The sequence below is a fragment of the Nerophis ophidion genome, linkage group LG07, assembly GCF_033978795.1.
Source record: "Nerophis ophidion isolate RoL-2023_Sa linkage group LG07, RoL_Noph_v1.0, whole genome shotgun sequence".
NCBI classification, from domain to species: Eukaryota; Metazoa; Chordata; class Actinopteri; order Syngnathiformes; family Syngnathidae; genus Nerophis; species Nerophis ophidion.
Window position 1 is genome coordinate 4,358,877 of NC_084617.1, and position 20,094 is coordinate 4,378,970.

Here is a 20,094-nt window from a genome sequence, read left to right on the forward strand (position 1 = left end):
TAAAAAAATAAATAAATACATTTACAGAAAAATCATATAAGTAATATAATACAATTAATGTTATTATATTAAAAAGAAAAACAAACAACACAGGAAGTCCTTCATACTGACAGCCATCAGACTGTATAATGCATATGTTCCATGTACTGTAAATGTATAATGTATTTATGTTACTCACATGTGAATAACGCTGTATAATAGACTGTATTTATGTTACATGTGAATAATGGTGCATAATAGACTATATTTATGTTACTCACATGTGGATAACGCTGTATAATAGACTATATTTATGTTATTCACATGTGAATTATGCCATGTACTAGACTGTATTTATGTAACTCACATGTGAATAATGCTGTATAATAGACCGTATTTATGTTAGTCACATGTGAATAATGCTGTATAATAGACCGTATTTATGTTAGTCACATGTGAATAATGCTGTATAATAGACTATTTATGTTACTCACATGTGAATAATGCTGAATTTATGACCGTATTTACGTTAGTCACATGTGATTAATGCTGTATAATTACCTGTATTTATATTATTCACATTGATTGATTGATTGAAACTTTTATTAGTAGATTGCACAGTACAGTACATATTCCGTACAATTGACCACTAAATGTTAACACACGAATACGTTTTTTAACTTGTTTACGTCGGGGTCCACGTTCATCAACTCATGGTAAACTGTAGACTGTATTTATATTATTCACATGTGAATAATGCTGTATAATAGACTGTATTTATATTATTCACAAGTGAATAATGCTGTATAATAGACTGTATTTATATTATTCACATGTGAATAATGCTGTATAATAGACTGTATTTATATTATTCACATGTGAATAACGCTGTATAATAGACTATATTTATATTATTCACATGTGAATAATGCTGTATAATAGACTATATTTATATTATTCACATGTTAATAATGCTATATAATAGACTGTATTTGTTATTCACATGTGAATAATGCTGTATAATAGACTGTATTGATATTATTCACATGTGAATAATGCTGTGTAATAGACTGTATTTACATTACTCACATGTGAATTATGTTTTATAATAGACAGTATTTACATTATTCACATGTGAATAATGATGTATAATAGACCATATTTACATTATTCACATGTGACTAATGCTGTATTATAGACTGTATTTATGTTATTCACATGTGGATAATGCTGTATAATATTCCGTATTTATGTTATTCACATGTGAATTATGCTGTATAATAGACTGCATTTACGTTACTCACATGTGAATAATGCTGAATGATAGACCGTATTTACGTTAGTGTCACTTTTGAATAATGCAGTATAATCGCCTGTGTTTATATTATTCACATTGATTGATTGATTGATTGATTGATTGAAACTCTTAGTAGATTGCACAGTACAGAATGTATTCGGTTCAATTGACCACTAAATGCTAACACCCAAATAAGTTTTTTAACTTGTTTTTGTTGGGGTCCACATTAATCAATTCATGGTAAACTGTAGACTGTATTTATGTTATTCACATGTGGATAATGCTGTATAACAGACTGTATTTATATTATTCACATGTGAGTAATGCTGTATAATAGACTGTATTTATATTATTCACATGTGAGTAATGCTGTATAATAGACTGTATTTATATTATTCACATGTGAATAATGCTGTATAATAGACTGTATTTATATTATTCACATGTAAATAATACCTAAGTGTTTGTTGTCTATTGTGGGCGAACTGTGGTGCTGAATTTCCCCCAGGGATCAATAAAGTACTTTCTATTCTATTCTATTCTATTATATTCGATTCTATAACACCAACCCTGTCAGTCACAGTGTGCAGCAATATACTTGTCTCCGTCTTCACTAGAAGCAGATAGAATCACAATAACCGACTAGACGGGGGAAAAAAGCTTACAGTGAAAATAAAAAATGACAAACATACAGGGAAATGTTACTGAATACAAACAACAACAACAAAGAAAGAGTTAAGTGAAAAGGTTCATTGTCAACAGTGAGTGTCACATGTATCCTATAGAGTCTTTAATTTAATGTAACTAATTATGCAGCTGAAGGTCATGTCAAATTGTTGTGGTGTACCCCTCAGATTATATTTAATGTTCTCTAAATCTAAGAGAAACATGAGCTCCTTAAGCCGTACTGTGGTTTCCACTCCAATAAAATCCTCCTGCGAGCTATTAATGATGCAAAGGCGATACGATCCCTAAAAGTCTGCTTAATTTTTGTAATAGTTTCCACCAAATTTGCGCAATTCTGCACAAAATTTAGTGCATCTGCAAGATGTTTAAAAATGACCAGAACATGTGTCATGTTTTCAGGAGTGGATTGACAGCGATGACGTGTATCTGCAGTATTGGCATACATTCGGGAACGTTTAGCGTTAGTAAAACATATGTGATGGACGACATTAATCTGTGTTAGATTAAGTTTTGAACAAGATCTGCTATCATTTATTTAATTTCCAGTCAATGTCATCCAAAACTTTGCCAAACTATTGACAGTAAAAAGTCATTCTGGCAATTGTTGGATATGACTTTAAAGCATAACCAAGGTTAGGGTTACCATAGCTCTTGTCTCAAAGTAGGTGTACTGTCACCACCTGTCACATCACGGCCTGACTTATTTGGACTTTTTTTTGTTTTTTTCCTGTGTGTAGTGTTTTACTTCTTGTCTTGCACTCCTATTTTGGTGTTGACTGTCATGTCATGTACTGATGATGTACTTTGTGGACGCCATCTGCTGCTGTTAGTCTTTGCTGTCGTCCAGCCTTCTGTTTTTGTTTACACTTTCAGCCAGTTTGGTTTTAGCTTCATTTTGCATAGCCGTCCCTAAGCTTCAATGCCTTTTCTTAGCGGCACTCGCCTTTTGTTTATTTTTGGTTTAAGCGTTAGATACCGTTTTACCTGCAAACCATCGTCGCCTTTCCCGACCTGCTGCCACCCACTGCTATGGCAAGCTCTAACCAGTACAGACACTCAACAACCGTACATTTGCGGATTATAATTACTGGTTTGCAAATAGTTTTATCCCAATTAGGTGAAATTAGATCATCTCCCACGGCCACACCAGACTGTATCTCACGGTACACTAGTGTGCCGCGGCACAGTGGTTGAAAAACACTACATTAAACCATTTAGGAGATAGGCTCTATTTTTGACACTTTGCTTCCTTAGAGATGCTGTTATTATACATGTTTGCAACCAAATCATCATCCAGTAGGGCCTTATTAATGCACAAAAAGGTATGAGTTGTGTTATAATAAAATTACCTATTTACCTGACCGCTTCTATGTTAGCTAACTCTCTTTGTTTATGTTTATTTTCTGTTGGATCCACTCTGTATTTTATGCTGCAGCTGTTACATATACTGTAATATTGTACATGGTCATTGTTATATATAAAATAAAAATATAATATATCAGTATATATCATGAACTGTATACATAATATGTAAATATTAATTTTTTTTATATTTTATATTGCTACTACGGTACATTTTTAGTCGACTTTATACCTGCATTAGCCTTTCCATCCTTAGCAACTGAGCTACTGTGTGGAAAAATGTACCTTTTGGATCATTAAAGTTTGTTTAAGTTTAGTTAATCAATAACACGAGGGCATTTAAGCATGGTTACTACCGTGGTAATGCCGAGATATGTGCATCGGCAGTTTTATTATTGCAAGAATGCAAAAGAAGTTCACCCGCAGTGCATCAAAAATGCTGATTATTACCGTATTTTTCGGATTATAAATCGCTCCGGAGTATAAGTCGCACCGGCCGAAAATGCATAATAAAGAAGGAAAAAAACATATATAAATCGCGCTGGAGTATATTAGATTGGATTAGATTAGATAGATAGTACTTTATTTATTCCGTCAGGAGAGTTCCTTCAGGAAAATTACAATTTTCAGCACAATCCCATTCAAGATCAGACAAACATTGAAGGGAGACAGAACAGGATCGCTGACGGGTCTGCCGGCTTCCAGCGCCCCTTACAAAAAAAAAAAAAGATGAGATACAGGTATACAAGGGGGGGTGGAATAGAAGATTAAAATAAAATAAAAACAAATCTGTGTTAGCCTGGGCCCTGGAGGGGGGTGCAGACTGAGGCCAAGGGAAAAAAACAACAACTCATAGCCCTAGTACACATCCCTCTTACATGTGTGTAAGAGGGACATATCAAACATTATATGCATTTTATATGTATATGCATTTTTGGGGGAAATTTATTCGATAAAATCCAACACCAAGAATAGACATTTGAAAGGCAGTTTAAAATAAATAAAGAATAGTGAACAACAGGCTGAATAAGTGTAGGTTATATGAGGCATAAATAACCAACTGCTATGTTAACCTAACATATTATGGTAAGAGTCATTCAAATAACTATAACATATAGAACATGCTATATGTTTACCAAACAATCTCTCACTCCTAATCCATAAATCCCATGAAATCTTCTTCCTCGATGTCGCTTCTAAACAACTCTGCCAACTCCAAAGGTATGCGTCGCTTCCTCTTGTCCTTTTCTGCTGCATATTTCACTACGTCCAGCTTGTAATCTGCAGTACATGATTTCCTTTTCAACGCCATTTTTGTTCAGCCCTTCTCAGTTTTTATAAGTTACCGCTGTGAGGACTGGTGGGCATTGTGATGCCGGGTTCGATTCCCTCGAGGATGCGTTGACGTGAACACAACAAAAGGTAGGATCTTAAAATATTTATTTAACAAAAAGAGAGCTCTGAACAGAAATGTTGGAGCTAATAAAAAGGCAAACCAAAAACGCTAGTATGAAAACTAGGAAATACAAACATAAAACTAAACTTGGCATGAAAGCACAAACGAGAAAACAAATCATCAGTATGAAAACTGGAATAATCAAGTGGCATAGCGTGAGAGCTAGCGAGAATAAAAGTAGAAAAAGTAGCAGTCGTCACTTGTTGCATGAGAGCAATTTATGAACCCAGGAAGAAAATGAACAAAGAGGCTGTCTTAAATAGGAGGGTGATTAGACAAAACAGGTGTGTGTGGACCGGGATTGGCAGGTGGACTGATGAGTTACCATGGTGACAGGCTAAACGGGAAATAAACAGTCACTTGACGGAGAGTGATACCAGAAAGGAAAAATAACTAATATGTGTAGATACGAGCAGCGGATCGCAACAACCGCCAGCGATGAAATGATCCATTTTAATAGCTACGACAGTAGCATATAGCAGTTAGCAGTTAGCATCCCATGACCCACAATGCACTTCTGCCATGACCCTCCCCCGCCAAATTCTTATTGGTTGACGTGTTTGTGACGATTGCTGACGTTTGCTTCGTCTCGTCCGCGAATTATATAAATAACATTATTTGATATTTATGGCAATGTGTTAATAATTTCACACACAAGTCGCCCCGGAGTATAAGTCGCACCCCAAGCCAAACTATGAAAAAAAACTACGACTAATAGTCCAAAAAATACGGTACTTATTGCAGTGGATTGGCAACACTAAAATGGGCCCTAGTGTGTGAATGTGAGTGTGAATGTTGTCTCTCTATCTGTGTTGGCCCTGCGATGAGGTGGCGGCTTGTCCAGGGTGTACCCCGCCTCCCGCCCGATTGTAGCTGAGATAGGCACCAGCGCCCCCCCACGACCCCAAAGGGAATAAGCAGTAGAAAAAGGATGGATGTGTGAATGTGAGTGTGAATGTTGTCTATCTGTGTTGGCCCTGCAATGAGGTGGCGACTTGTCCAGGGTGTACCCCGCCTTCCGCCCGATTGTAGCTGAGATAGGCGCCAGTACCCCCCGCGACCCCAAAAGGAAATAAGCAGTAGAAAATGGACATATGTGTGAATGTGAGTGTGAATGATGTCTATCTGTGTTGGCCCTGCGATGAGGTGGCGACTTGTCCAGGGTGTACGCCGCCTTCCGCCCGATTGTAGCTGAGATAGGCGCCAGTACCCCCCGCGACCCCAAAGGGAATAAGCAGTAGAAAATGGATATATGTGTGAATGTGGGTGTGAATGTTGTCTATCTGTGTTGGCCCTGCGATGAGGTGGCGACTTGTCCAGGGTGTACCCCGCCTTCCGCCCGATTGTAGCTGAGATAGGCACCAGCGCCCCCCGCGACCCCAAATTGAATAAGCTGTAGAAAATGGATATATGTGTGAATGTGGGTGTGAATGTTGTCTATCTGTGTTGGCCCTGCGATGAGGCGGCGGCTTGTCCAGGGTGTAAGCCGCCTTCCGCCCATTCGTAGCTGAGATAGGCTCCAGCGGACCCCAAAGGGGATAAGCGATATAAAATGGATGGATTGCAGCCTCTTGCAATATTTTCTCTTGCAATACGGTACTACTTTCATTCTGACCATAAGATCAAAGAAGCTAAAAGTAAACAATGATGTAGTAAAGCAATTAAATCATCATTTAGCTCATCCACTTGAATCCAAATGCGTTCTCGCTTGTCATGTTCGGTTAAGTCACGGGGTCAGCAACCCAACATTTTAAAAGAGCTTTATTAGACGGATACAACATGCCACTCGTGCCAGCTTTGTTGAAACAGGTTGCAGGCAGCAAATTCCAAATAAGCTAATAATTGCAAAAAAAATTACAAAGTTTTCCAGTTCGAACATGAAATATCTTGTCTTTGCAGTCTTTTGAATTAAATATAAATTGAAAAGGATTAGCAAATCATTGTATTCTGTTTTTATTTACCATTTACACAACGCAACAACATTTCCCTGTCGGAAATAATGCAATTTCAGTTAAAAGATACAAACACATGTTTAAGAGAGTACTAAAAGTTTTACATGCAAAATGCATACAAACGATGCATAAAATTGATATTTTCCCATCTAACGTCACTTGTTCCTACTTTTACTAGCAAAGACTGCAACGCGCAGAGAGGAAGCAGGGATGGCCCGTCTCAAAACCTCAATTTACGAGCCGAATTGGTTCTGTGACGGAGCTCTTAACTCCAAACACTTGTATCTCAAATCACAGTCTCTCTCTCGAATGAGTTGAAATTAGAAATTTCCGATAATATCGGACTGACGGTATTTTAAGCCAATAAATGCTTTAAAATGTAATATGGGAAATAATCGGTGTCAGTTTCGAAAAGTAAAATGTATGACTTTTTAAAACGCCGCTGGACGGAGTGGTACACGGATGTAGGAAGAAGTACAGGCATAGCTCGTTTGGTAGAGTGGCCGTGCCAGCAACTTGAGGGTTGCAGGTTCGATTCCCGCTTGTGCCATCCTAGTTACTGCCGTTGTGTCCTTGGGCAAGAAACTTTACCCACCTGCTCCCAGTGCCACCCACACTGGTTTAAATGTAACTTAGATATTGGGTTTCACTATGTAAAGCGCTTTGAGTCACTTGAGAAAAGCGCTATATAAATATAATTCACTTCACTTCACTACAGAGCGCCAATAAACCTTAAAGGGGAACATTATCACAATTTCAAAAGGGTTAAAAACAATAACAATCAGTTCCCAGTGGCTTGTTGTATTTTTTGAAGTTTTTTTCAAAATTTTACCGGTCTCGGAATATCCCTAAATAAAGCTTTAAAGTGCCTTATTTTCGCTATCTTCGAAACCACTATCCATTTCCCTGTGACGTCACACAGTGCTGCCAATGTAAACAAACAATGGGAATACCGCAGCAAGATATAGCGACATTAGCTCGGATTCAAACTCGGATTTCAGCGATTTAAGCGATTCAACAGATTACACATGTATTGAAACAAATGGTTGGAGTATGAAAATATTGAAGAAGAAACTGAAGCTATTGAGCGAATAGCTATTGACGCTATTCATAGCCATAGCATGGCCGTATAGCTGCGTTAGCATCGCCGGTAAAATGTGCGGACCAAACGATCAGGACTTTCGCATCTTTTGAGAATGGAGCAACTTAAATCCGTCGATTGGTAAGTGTTTGTTTCGCATTAAATGTGGGTGGAAGGAAACGTAATATACTTGCAAATGCATCTACAGGTTATCCATACATCTCTGTGCCATGTCTGCTTTAGCACCGCCGGTAAATAGCATGTTGGCATCGATTAGCGTAGCATGTTAGCATCGATTAGCTGGCAGTCAACATCAACAAAACTCACCTTTGTGATTTCGTTGACTATCGTTGCAAATGCATCTGCAGGTTATCCATACATCTCTGTGCCATGTCTGCTTTAGCACCGCCGGTCAAATGTGGAGACACTCTGGCACATTCAATGGGGGTCTGGCGGCAGACACTTTGGCATCTTCGGGCCAGTGGTGCAACTTGAATCCCTCCCTTTTAGTGTTGTTACACCCTCCGACAACACACCGTCGAGGCATGATGTCTCCAAGGTTCCAAAAAATAGTCAAAAAAACGGAAAATAACAGAGCTGAGACCCGGTGTTTGTAATGTGTCGAAAATGAAAATGGCGGGTGTGTTACCTCGGCGACGTCACATTCTGACGTCATCGCCTCCAGCGCGATTAACAGATAGGCGTTTAATTCGCCAAAATTCACCCATTTAGAGTTCGGAAATCGGTTAAAAAAATAGATGGTCTTTTTTCTGCACCATCAAGGTATATATTGACGCTTACATAGGTCTGCTGATAATGTTCCCCAGTCACATAATATCGACGGCTTTTCACACACACAAGTGAATGCAAGGCATACTTGGTCAACAGCCATACAGGTCACACTGAAGGTGGCCGTACAAACAACTTTAACACTGTTACAAATATGCGCCACACAGTGAACCCACACCATACAAGAATGACAAACACATTTCGGGAGAACATCCGCACCGTAACACAACATAAACACAACAGAACAAATACCCAGAACCCCCTGCAGCACTAACTCTTCCGGAACGCCCACCTAAACTTCCGGGAGAGCATGTCCCAAATTTCAAGCTTCTCTTTTGAGGCATGTGAAAAAAAAAGAATGCACTTTGTGACTTCAATAATAAATATGACAGTGCCATGTTGGCATTTTCTTTCGTAACTTGAGTTTATTTATTTTGGAAAACCTTGTTACATTGTTTAATGCTTTCAGAGGGGCATCAGAACAAAATGAGGCATAATAATGTGTTCATTCCACCATTGTATATATCGGTATCGGTAATCAAGAGTTGGACAATATCGGAATATCGGCAAAAAAGCCATTATCTCTAGTTGAAGTCAATCAAATTGGCACAATTTTAACATGTAAGATGCCTTTTGAAAAGAAAAACTACCTTTTAAATCATTCATTTTGTATAAAAACAATACGGAAGTATGTATTACTAACACCTACGGTAGTTTTATCAAGTATTTAGGCCCAGGTGGTGTAGCCTCAAAATAAAATCTAACATTTTTTCACCCAAAATTTAATTTACGAGTTTTTCCGAATTTTTTCCCCCTACTTTTTACAAAAAACAATTAGGATGAGAGCGCGATTAACAGGGTTTTTATTTTTTATTTTTTTAATGACACTGCATTGGAATAATGTTATTTTGGACCACATATAAATAACACTTTTAATGGAATAATTAAGAATTTCCTCTGGGAGGCAATTCTTCTTGTCTTGAATAAAACACTTCAGTTAACAAAAATGTAACATTGCACATTGAATGCAAATAAATAATCTCCTACATCGAGGTTAATAAAGTGCCTTGAATAAAATACTTCTGCAAATAAAAATGTAGTACTATACATTGTATGCAAATAAATAAACAAGTAAAACATTGAGAGGACTCCAGTTTCAGTGGGTAGATAAATGCAGGCTTTTTCATTCACACATCTTGGCGGTGTGCAGAGCTACTGCTTTAGTGATGGTTCTCCACTAGGGGTGCAACGATTAGTCGACATTGTCCACAATAAAAATGTTTTTATGGCAGTACATCCGATACACCAGCATTTAAAGCGCGGTCTAGCTTGGTAAGAACATTAGCTTGTACCTTGTGAAATAGCGTAGTGTAGGGGTCAGCAACCCAAAATGTTGAAAGAGCCATATTGGACCTAAAATATAAAAACAAATCTGTCTGGAGCCGCAAAACAAATTTAAAAGCCATATTACATACAGATAATGAGATATAAATTGAATTAATAGGACTTAAAGGAAACTAAATGAGCTCAAAAATAGCTCCAAACGAGGCATAATGATGCAATATGTACACACAGCTAGCCTAAATAGCATGTTAGCATCCATTAGCTTGCAGTCATGCAGTGACCAAATATGCCTGATTAGCATTCCACACAAATCAATAACCTCAACAAAGCTCAACTTTGTGCATTCACGCACAGCGTTAAAAGTTTGGTGGACAAAATACGACAGAAAAAGAAGTGGCATAAAACACGTCTTAGAAAGTCGGAGAAAGTTGTGCATGTAAACAAACCACGGTGCGTTCAAGGACCGCCAAAATTAGTAGGACAAAGCGGCGCTCGCCAAATACTTGAATCAGTGAAGCATGTTTAATATAAAAAGTGTGCTTTAATACAATTAGGGAGGTTTGTGTCATGTTTGTCCTGCAGAAACAATATTAAAACAAAAAATGTATTTTGTTTTCCTTAATTTTTTTCCATTTTTCGTACATTTTTGAAAATGCTCCAGAGAGCCGCGGGTTGCCGACCCCCGGCGTAGTGTAATAAACTCTATGATTTTAGCCAATGTCAGCCAGCTAAACTTTGTCTAATTCCATTCAAGTACTTTTTAAATCAGTGTCAATTTGCAATGAAATAATAAAAAAGCCACAATGAAAAAATGCTAATCGTGCCCATAAACAAAAGGCCCGGAAAAGATTTTTACAAAAAGTTCTAAATGTTAGTAATATATCAGATTGTAGGTGTTTTTTTAACCCTTCGCGTTCCTATTTTGCTATATTTGTTGCATTTTTGTTGTTTTTCTGTCAGGTTCAAACACCAAACTATCTATTACACAAGACAAGAAGAAAGGAATCAGACAGAGACAGAGTTGAATTTTGCTCATGAGGAGAGACGTATTGGGCTGCAAACTCAGTTACAGTTTCACCCCACGCTCTAAGGTTCAGTCCCATGTGCTCCTCTATTTATGCGTGAGTTCCCTAGTTAACATCACTGATGCTGCTTCTGAAGGGAGGAGCAATGCAAGCAGCCCCCAGTAGACACAATACATGATTATTCAGAATGGAAATGTGCTGACACTCGTGATTTCGCTCTGTCTCTTTTTTGTCTGCGTTGAGGTACTCGATGTCCGTCCTTGGCTGTCAGCAGGCAGCCAGGGACGCAAAGCAAGATTACAAGTTGTGCCTTTGCACAGTTAGAAAAGTAGAACTTCAGCACAATTGATAATAACTATAGCAACGGCCTTTAAGCATAAGAGTTGTGTGAAAACTTATTCATAATTATTCTAACAGTTTCGCTTGATTGTAAAATATGTGGATGTGACGTTCATATGTTGTCGATATTCAGTGTTTTATCCTTCGTAGTTAATATTGTAAATCCCACGTTCTTTATTTTCATGTACATTCTGGGCGTCTCATTCAGTCAATAAAATGTAAAATTCCATTCTGTTTTTAAGGCGGTCCGTCATAACGTTTTTAGCATTCAGACATTATTGTGAGGTTTTGTATTAGATCAGTGGTTCTCAAGCTGTTTCTGTTAGCATTAGCTATTTCCAGTTTTTCTGTTTGTTTTCCTGCTAAAGTTCCTTTTTGTTTTTCTAGCTCCCAGTGCTAGCTCCCTTAGTTTGTTATTCCGCCCACGTGCGTGCTTTTTGTTTTGTTCTTGTTCTATTATTTATATTAAATCATGTCTTCATATTCTATGCCTGCCTCGGTCTCTGCATCTTGGGGTTCAACACCAACTAACCGTGACAACTGTTCAGTATATCCCAGAGCAGTGGTTCTCAACCCTTTTTCAGTGACGTACCCCCTGTGAACATTTTTTCAATTCAAGTACCCCCTAATCAGAGCAAAGCATTTTTGGTTGAAAACAAGAGATAAAGAAGTAAAATACAGCACTATGTCATCAGTTTCTGATTCATTAAATTGTATAACAGTGCAAAAATATTGCTCATTTGTAGTGGTCTTTCTTGAACTATTTGGAAAAAAAGATAAAAATAACTAAAAACTTGTTAAAATAAAGAACTGTTTCAATTATGAATAAAGATTTCTACACATAGAAGTAATCATCAACTTAAAGAGCCCTCTTTGGGGATTGTAATAGAGATCCATCTGGATTCATCAACTTAATTCTAAACATTTCTTCACAAAAAAAGAAATCTTCAACATCAATATTTATGGAACATGTCCACCAAAAAATCTAGCTGTCAACACTGAATATTGCGTTGTTTTTTTTTCACAGTTTATGAACTTACATTCATATTTTGTTGCAGTATTATTCAATAAATATATGTATGAAGGATTTTTGAATTGTTGCTATTTTCTAGAATATTTAAAAAAAATCTCACGTCCCCCTTGGCATACCTTCAAGTACCCCATTTGAGAACCACTGGGTTATATATATATATCAGATTGTAGGTAGCTACATACTGGCTCCTGGACACATTTTTTTCTCTAAATCTGGCCCCCCCAGGCAAAATAATTGCCCAGGCCTGATCTATTAGATAGCTAACAAGAATTAATTAATAATACTATTTTATACTTTTTAGTCTGTTAGAGTGCTAAAACTACCAGAAGTTAATCAATAGTCAATATACCGGTGGGCAGATTTTTAACATGAATGAATGAATGAATGAAATAAGTTTATTTCGGTCATATAATCAATCAAATCAATCAACCATTTTGTGTGATCAGTTTTACAGTACATGTTATATGTATGTTTTCCTTGCCCTTATGTGGGCCTACCGAGGATGTCGTAGTGGTTTGTGCAGCCCTTTGAGACAATAGTGATTTAGGGCTATATAAGTAAACATTGATTGATTGATTGATTGATTGATTGATGTATACAATAATGCACATTTACACACGAAAGAACAGAAAAAGAATGACCGAAAAAGGAATAGGCTGAAGCCAAAGCTTATATTTGCCTATCCTATACCTTCACAGAAGATTAGATTGCCTGGAACATCAACATAAAAAAAATAATAAATCAAAAATCAATGGGATGAAAGTAATTGTTACTATATTTTATAATTTTCAAATATTTCACCTTTCAATGCTAAACTCCTAAAACTGTAATACATTTGTATTTTATATTTGTTCTCGCTTTACCTATTTCAAAAATCGATATCCCCCGTAAATGATAGTTTTCTCCTCTTAAATGAAATAGCCTGAGAATACAAGCAGGAAGGCTGTTGTTCTTTACTCGAAACATAATTTCCATTGTTTTTAAAAACACAATGTCGGAAAATTTTAACACATTTGAACTCATAAATAATGGATTATGTTCATAGTAGCAGGCTTGGTGTATTATTCTAATGACCCTTTTTTGAAGTTTTATTATTGGGTCTACGTTTGTTTTATAAACATTTCAACACAATACGTTAAATATGGGAAAATAAAAGAATAATACAACATATGGAGGCATGTCTTATTCAGCATGTGTCTTACTTTATAAAGAATAGCAATAGATTTGGATATGTTTCCTTTTATATGGGCGGCATAGCTCGGTTGGTAGAGTGGCCGTGCCAGCAACTTGAGGGTTGCAGGTTCGATTCCCGCTTGTGTCATCCTAGTCACTGCCGTTGTGTCCTTGGGCAAGACACTTTACCCACCTGCTCCCAGTGCCACCCACACTGCTTTAAATGTAACTTGGATATTGGGTTTCACTATGTAAAGCGCTTTGAGTCACTTGAGAAAAGCGCTATATAAATATAATTCACTTCACTTCACTTTTGTAAACATTTCAACACAATACGTTAAATATGGAAAAATAAAAGAATAATACAACATATAGAGGCATGTCTTATTCAGCATGTGTCTTTATAAAGAATAGCAATAGATTTGGATATGTTTCCTTTTATATGGGCGGCATAGCTCGGTTGGTAGAGTGGCCGTGCCAGCAACTTGGGGGTTGCAGGTTCGATTCCCGCTTGTGCCATCCTAGTCACTGCCGTTGTGTCCTTGGGCAAGACACTTTACCCACCTGCTCCCAGTGCCACCCACACTGGTTTAAATGTAACTTAGATATTGGGTTTCACTATGTAAAGCGCTTTGAGTCACTTGAGAAAAGCGCTATATAAATATAATTCACTTCACTTCACATATATTCAACATGCGGTTTCCAACACAGTTTATGATCAATTATTATTCCCAAGAATTTAGTTTCATATACTCTATCAATTTCCACTTGATTTAATTTTGATATTGCTTCGCAATTAAAACATCAATACAAAATGCTTGTTTTCTGTTTGAGTCGGTTAGATTTTTGTCTTATTGTTTATTTTTATTACTGCTATTTTACCTGCTTTTTTTTATATATATATAAACAAGGTTATTTTAATTTTTTTTTAGGTATTTGTCTTTCTTTCCTTGTAAATTAACATTTTAATAGTTGTTTTTAGTTTTTGTAACAGCTGAATGAGCAGCACAGTTATAGCATGAATAAATATTTATGAATGAATAAGTCGGTTCGATTTTTGTTTTGTTGTTTGTTTTTATTACTGCTATTTTACCTGCTTTTTTTTTATATATATAAACAAGGTTATTTTAATGTTTTTAGGTATTTGCCCGTCTTTCCTTTTAAATTAACATTTTAATAGTTTTTAGTTTTTGTAACAGCTGAATGAGCAGCACAGTTATGGTATGAATAAATATTTATGAATGAATAAGTCGATTCGATTTTTGTTTTGTTGTATGTTTTCATTACTGCTATTTTACCTGCTTTTTTTATATACATAAACAATGTAATTTTAATTTTTTTTTAGGTATTTGTCTTTCTTTCCTTGTAAATTAACATTTTAATAGTTGTTTTTAGTTTTTGTAACAGCTGAACGAGCAGCACAGTTATAGTATGAATAAATATTTATGAATGAATAAGTCGGTTCGATTTTTGTTTTGTTGTTTGTTTTTATTACTGCTATTTTACCTGCATTTTTATATACATGAACAAGGTTATTTTAATGTTTTTAAGTATTTGCCCGTCTTTCCTTTTAAATTAACATTTTAATAGTTTTTAGTTTTTGTAACAGCTGAATGAGCAGCACAGTTATAGTATGAATAAATATTTATGAATGAATGAGTCGGTTCGATTTTTGTTTTGTTGTTTGTTTTTATTACTGCTATTTTACCTGCTTTTTTTAATATACATAACCAAGGTTATTTACATTTTTTTTAGGTATTTGCCTTTCTTTTCTTTTAAAATTACATTTTAATAGTTGTTTTTAGTTTTCGTAACAGCTGAATGAGCAGCACAGTTATAGTATGAATAAATATTTATGAATGAATAAGTCGTCTTTGTTTATAAGCACAAGCCTAAACTAAATTAAGCTGCATTTTAGCTCGATGGGAAAATCATAATAATTAAATATGTGTACGCTTTAAAATGCGACTAGTCAACTAATGGTGATGACAAGGCGACTTTCAAAATAGTCTTTAGTCGCAGTCCTATCTCCACTGTGCTCCTCCCTTATCGTACACGGCATCAACATACCTGCCTGGTGTGAATCATTCCACCGCAGGAAGCTGCTTAGTTTGTTTGTTGTCATGGTCTTGTTTGCCTCGTAAAGATTTGCATTTCCTGCTCTCTACCGGAGGCCTCTGTTGCTTTTGCAAACAAACTTTGCAGCGTGCAGTCATTGTGTTCCACAAAACTAAACTACCAACAACAAATGTTTTGCCCTAGTTAGTGTCAGCATTAAGCTATGTTTTCGTAGGTGTGCCGCTAAAGAAGTAAGGAGGGTGGAATCTACGGAAGGATAGTCGAACCTGGGATTCAGGAGGAACAGTGTGGTTTTCGTCCTGGTCGTGGAACTGTGGACTAGCTTTATACCAGGGGTGCCCATTACGTCGATCGCGAGCTACCAGTCGACCGCGGGGGGTGTGTCAGTCGATCTCCAGCCAGGCTTTTAAAAAAAAATAGACCTAAAAATGAGTGATCATCAACCTTCACCAAGACGTCACTTAAATGACATTCACGGTACCGGAGGGTCTTGTGAGATGACGCTGGCTGCTGCAAGATCATTATTATGAAAATATGACCGAGAGGAAGGCGAGAAACACTTTTTATTTCAACAGACTCTCGCGCCGTACCTTCCGTCAAAACTCTAAAGGCCGACTGCACATTTCCTATCTTCACAATAAAAGCCCTGCTTCATGCTGCCTGCGCTAACTAAATACAGAGTCTCGGAAAACTGGCGTGCACAAGCGATCCCTCAGAAAGCTGGCGTGCACATCACTTGTGCACGCCAGCTTTCTGAGACTCTTATTTTGTTAGCGCAGGCAGCATGAAGCAGGGCTTTTATTGTGAAGATAGGAAATGTGCAGTCGGCCTTTAGAGTTTTGACGGAAGGGACGGCGCGAAAGTCTGTTGAAATAAAAAGTGTTTCTCGCCTTCCTCTCTGTCATTTTTTCATAATAATGAACTGGCAGCAGCCAGCGTCATCTCACAAGACCCTCGGGTGCCGTGAATGTCAATCAAGCAAGCTACGGAATTTGCCGCCAATGTTTTTCTTGTAAAGTGTATGGAAGCTGGATGAATTAGATGCCAAAAAGTGGTATTGTACAGAAAGGACAACTTTTTTTCTCCTCCATTTGAAAATGTGGGCGTTATCATCATTACTGTCTGATTCCAATCAATGCAAGTCATCAGAATCAGGTAATACACCAACTTATATTCTTGTCTTTGTGAAAGAAAGACATCTATATGTGTTACACATGCTTGTATTATCATTAAACACATTTAACTTGTTTACAAAAATGTTCTTTCATAAATAAATAAATATAAATGATATATATAAATGAGGTAGATCCCCTCGAGTTGGTCAATTGAAAAGTAGCTCGCCTGCAGAAAAAGTGTGGGCACCCCTGCTCTATACTCTGGGCAGGGTCCTTGAGGGTGCATGGGAGTTTGCCCAACCAGTCTACATGTGCTTTGTGGACTTGGAGAAGGCATTCAACCGTGTCCCTCGGGAAGTCCTGTGGGGAGTTCTCAGAGAATATGGGGTATCGCACTACGGAAGGATAGTCGAACCTGGGATTCAGGAGGAACAGTGTGGTTTTCGTTCTGGTCGTGGAACTGTGGACTAGCTCTATACTCTCGGCAGGGTCCTTGAGGGTGCATGGGAGTTTGCCCAACCAGTCTACATGTGCTTCGTGGACTTGGAGAAGGCATTGGACCGTGTCCCTCGGGAAGTCCTGTGGGGAGTTCTCAGAGAATATGGGGTATCGCACTACGGAAGGATAGTCGAACCTGGGATTCGGGAGGAACAGTGTGGTTTTTGTTCTGGTCGTGGAACTGTGGACTAGCTCTATACTCTCGGCAGGGTCTTTGAGGGTGCATGGGAGTTTGCCCAACCAGTCTACATGTGATACGTGGACTTGGAGAAGGCATTCGACCGTGTCCCTCGGGAAGTCCTGTGGGGAGTGCTCAGAGAATATGGGGTATCGCACTACGGAAGGATAGTCGAACCTGGGATTCAGGAGGAACAGTGTGGTTTTCGTTCTGGTCGTGGAACTGTGGACTAGCTCTATACTCTGGGCAGGGTCCTTGAGGGTGCATGGGAGTTTGCCCAACCAGTCTACATGTGCTTCGTGGACTTGGAGAAGGCATTGGACCGTGTCCCTCGGGAAGTCCTGTGGGGAGTTCTCAGAGAATATGGGGTATCGGACTGTCTGATTCGTCACACAAAGATCTATTTTCCAAGGGAGACCTGGCCAAGAGGGCAGTGGCTTTAAGAACAGTAAACACCACATAAAACATCAAATTTACAACATTAACATTCACAGAAGCTTTAAACTAATTTAATGTAACCAGGGTTTGAAGTTGAAGATTCGATTGTAAGTTATTCCAAGCCTTTGGTGCTGAAAACCTAAATGCTTTCTCGCCCAGTTCAGTTCTTACTTTGGGGACGACAAATTGCAGAACTTTCGTTGAAGGGAGATTGTGACTTCCTTGTTTCTTTGTTAAAAGACAAGACGGATAAGAAGGACTGATACCCAGAATGGTTTTGGAGATGAACACATACCAATGATTATTTGGCACATGAAGAGGTCCGCTCCCTGTACCATCAGTGTTAGAGCTTGGTCCGCAGTAAGTCGGACCTGTTTCCAGTGAGGGTTGGACTCCCTTTGTCACCCATTCTGTTCCTAACTTTTATGGACAGAATTTCTAAGCACAGTTAAAGCCTTGAGGGGATCCGGTTTGGTGGCTGCAGGATTAGGTCTCTGCTTTTTGTAGATCAATCAATCAATCAATCAATGTTTACTTATATAGCCCTAAATCACTAGTGTCTCAAAGGGCTGCACAAACCACAACGACATCCTCGGTAGGCCCACATAAGGGCAAGGAAAACTCACACCCAGTGGGACTTCGGTGACAATGATGACTATGAGAACCTTGGAGAGGAGGAAAGCAATGGATGTCGAGCGGGTCTAACATGATACTGTGAAAGTTCAATCCATAATGGATCCAACACAGTCGCGAGAGTCCAGTCCAAAGCGGATCCAACACAGCAGCGAGAGTCCCGTTCACAGCGGAGCCAGCAGGAAACCATCCCAAGCGGAGGCGGAGATGTCCCCAGCCGATACACAGGCAAGCAGTACATGGCCACCGGATCGGACCGGACCCCTCCACAAGGGAGAGTGGGACATAGGAGAAAAAGAAAAAAACGGCAGATCAACTGGTCTAAAAAGGGAGTCTATTTAAAGTCTAGAGTATACAAATGAGTTTTAAGGTGAGACTTAAATGCTTCTACTGAGGTGGCATCTCGAACTTTTACCGGGAGGGCATTCCAGAGTACTGGAGCCCGAAATGAAAACGCTCTATAGCCCGCAGACTTTTTTTGGGCTTTGGGAATCACTAATAAGCCGGAGTCCTGTGAACGCAGATTTCTTGCCGGGACATATGGTACAATACAATCGGCAAGATTGGTTCGCAGCCGAGTGTGAAGCGACCGGGATGAGAATCAGCACCTTCCGTGGTTCTCGCCCGGAAAAGGGTGGAGTGCCATCTCCGGGTTGGGGAGGAGACCCTGCCCCAAGTGGAGGAGTTCAAGTACCTTGGAGTCTTGTTCACGAGTGGATGGTGAGATCGACAGGCGGATCGGTGCGGCGTCTTCAGTAATGCGGACGTTGTACCGATCCGTTGTGGTGAAGAAGGAGCTGAGCCGGAAGGCAAAGCTCTCAATTTACCGGTCGATCTACGTTCCCATCCTCACCTATGGTCATGAGCTTTGGATTATGACCGAAAGGACAAGATCACGGGTACAAGCGGCCGAAATGAGTTTGGGTCTCTCCCTTAGGGTGAGAAGCTCTGCCATCCGGGAGGAACTCAAAGTAAAGCCGCTGCTCCTCCACATGGAGAGGAGCCAGGTGAGGTGGTTCGGGCATCTGGTCAGGATGCCACCCGAACGCCTCCCTTTGGTTTGAACATCTTCGGGACTTTGCAACGAGGGACGGCACTTTTCTTGACTTTCGCGCTGCTTTTAATACTTTTTTGTGGACTTTTTGAATCTGCAATGCAACCACGTATTTTTGTTCCATTGTGGGATTAAAAAGAAAGTCTACCCTGCACTCACTTTTTTTCATTCCCTTGGTTGGAATAAGAAAGTTATGTGGAAAGAGACTAAGTGTGTTGTGTGACAAAGTACCTTGAATGTTGAACATTCTGTGTTGCATCGCAGCGATAACGACTGGGACGCCGCAGCCTCATTACAGATCCCCCCCCCCCCTCGGGCTATGTTCCTCGTCCTTTTTTCTATTCTGCATGCTTGTGCAACAGCTTAATTAGTTTTGGCCTACTTTGATTTGGCCACCAGTTTCTGATTATTTGCTGTCAGATGGGTTTTCTTCATGTGCTTTTTTTTTTTTGGTCTTCATTGTGTGGTGACAGGAATAATTTGCTTCTGATAATCAAATCGATGGGCTAGTTTTGAGGTTAGCGGTGCGTAAAATCAGGGCTTCACGGTGGAAGAGGGGTTAGGGGCGGCATGGCGTAGTGT

General features: G+C 38.8%; 1 protein-coding gene across 4 annotated transcripts in view; it reads left to right on the plus strand.

Moving 5' to 3' along the window:
- trip10a (thyroid hormone receptor interactor 10a) overlaps positions 1–20,094 on the plus strand; it is a 101,803-nt gene that overhangs the window by 837 nt on the left and 80,872 nt on the right. The gene's annotated exons all lie outside the window — the stretch shown is intronic.